Here is a 2,389-nt window from a genome sequence, read left to right as displayed (position 1 = left end):
GACGCGGAGGGAGAGACCCGGGGGCGCCGGGAGCAGCTGCAGACCGGGCGGCTCCCGCTGTCTGTCGCCTCGCACGCTTTCTAACCCCGCGTCGTCGCCCGACCCACGTGCTGCATTTCTGAAGAGCTGCTGCGCGCCGCACCTGCTCCTTATTTTTTTATTATTAAAACGCCGTGCTCCTTTTAAAGAAGCGGTGCGCGAAAAGAAAAGAAAAAGCACTTCCAGGCGGAGTTTGGCAACGAACCCCGTGAATTTCGTTGGGTTTTTGAACAGGTTTTCCCACACCCACTCACAGCAACTCTTAAAAGAAGAGCGCATCCAGGTGTCCACAGGATATATACACACTGTAAAAATCGCAATCGTGCTTGCTGATGCTGCAGCCAGAGGCACAAAGCCAGAATCTTAAGGGTTTCCTACGGCTGCCAAAACTTCTAATTATGGATCACATTTGAGTCCGTGGGACACACCATGGTTTGGGGAGGGTCCCCTCTGGAAACTCAGAAGATCCATGCTATTTAAACTTTTACACCATGGAACCCCCGTGCGTGGTTTCCCCAGTGCAGTCTATAGGCGCTGATGTGATCTGATATGTGATTCTTTCCCCCTAACAATTCTTTCCAGGTAACTGACTCTCTTCAGAACTTTTCTTATAGATGTCTTATGTGTAGATTTTCTGATCCTAGGTATTAGAGTTCCTGCCAACCTAGCAGTTTGAAAGCACGTCAAAGTGCAAGTAGATAAATAGGTACCGCTTTCTGTGCGCTGCTCTGGTTCGCCAGAAGCGGCTTAGTCATTCTAGCCACATGACCCGGAAGCTGTATGCCAGCTCCCTTGGCCAATAATGCGAGATGAGCGCCGCAACCCCAGAGTCGGTCATGACTGGACCTAATGGTCAGGGGTCCCTTTACCTTTACCTTATGTATTAGAGTTTTTTGGAAGCGACATTACTCGGAAGAATACAAACATTAACAAAAATGCAAGAAGACTGCAATATAACGCAACCATAATTATTACCACACCCGTACTACAGATTGCAAAAGGTATGGAGGTATTCCCATGAACAGTGTATATAAATTAGTCAACGCATCTCAGAAATTTACTTCTAGTGTTGTATTAGTAAGGATATTAGTGGGGCCCTCTACAACATTTCTAATACCAATTATATAAGTAACACAATCAAAGCTAAAATTAAGCCTCAGCTGAAACTGGTGTATGTGTGTGTGAGAGAGAGAAATCTTGTTTGCCCCAAGTTCACAATTTTAGTTATTGTTCTGGAGCTTTGCAAAAAGAGGGAAATGTTCACCCATTCAAAGTGAAAGAATGAAGCACTGGCCTTTCTCCAAGCTGGCTTTGTGACATCATCATTTAGCCAAGTCTGATTGCCTGCAGGATAATGTGACATCATCACATCAGGAAAAGGTAGTTAATTTCCAGTCTTCATTTTGTACTACGGTGAGAAGGCATCTGCCACATATAAATAAATGTCTTGATAGCTCATCCGTTTCTTGGAAGTGTGGGCCACAAAGAAATGCGTAGCTGACAAACTTTATGACAATTCTGACTGCTGAGTTTTGCATCTTGCCTGTTTCAGATGACCAGGCCATCTTTTAAACATATTTGTATCCATATTAATCCATAGCATTTAATATTTCTTAAGGGAACATGTATTTATTTTTATTTAAAGCACAAGCCATTTTTAATACTTGCAAAATAGCCTTGGGGCAAGGCTTTGAAGTGTCAAAGATAATCTGTGCTATGTGGTTTACCTAACCATTTATTTACTTGATTTATATACCACCTTTATCTTCCAAGGAGCTCAAGGCTATCCTACTCCTCATTTCATCATCACAACAAGCCTGTGGGGTAGGTTAGGCTAAGAGATGGTGACTGGCCCAAGGTCACCCAGTGAGCTTCATGGCTGGGTGGGGAATTGGACCCTGGTGGTCTCCCACGTCATAGTGCAATACTCTTAACCATCATGTCACACTGGAAGATTAATACAAACTCTAGTGAGTTCATTCCCACTGAGACCCCACTGCTTAAATAACATTTTGTTGTGAGGATGAAATGAAGTTCTGGAACCCAGCTTATCTGACATTGACATATATAATCATTGTGTCAATGTGGAAACCTCATTGTTTGTTGGGTCACTGCCACCCCCAAACATGGCTTGACTGTTGCAGTGTGGCAGATCATCCACAATTGGCTCTCATATGTTGTGTTAAGTTTATTCTGGTTTTTGTTTTCTCTTTTTCTACAATATGGACCCACTGGTCTGCTGTACAGTGTTATATTTCTGCCAGTCAGTCATAAAAACATAGGAAGTTGACTTGTACTACACTAGTTTAGAATTGTGTGGCAGGATTTCAAACAACAGTCCCTTCCAATC

Source organism: Podarcis muralis, chromosome 12, assembly GCF_964188315.1.
Source record: "Podarcis muralis chromosome 12, rPodMur119.hap1.1, whole genome shotgun sequence".
NCBI classification, from domain to species: domain Eukaryota; kingdom Metazoa; phylum Chordata; class Lepidosauria; order Squamata; family Lacertidae; genus Podarcis; species Podarcis muralis.
The sequence above is the reverse complement of the archived record's forward strand: the minus strand, read 5'-3'. Positions refer to the sequence as shown.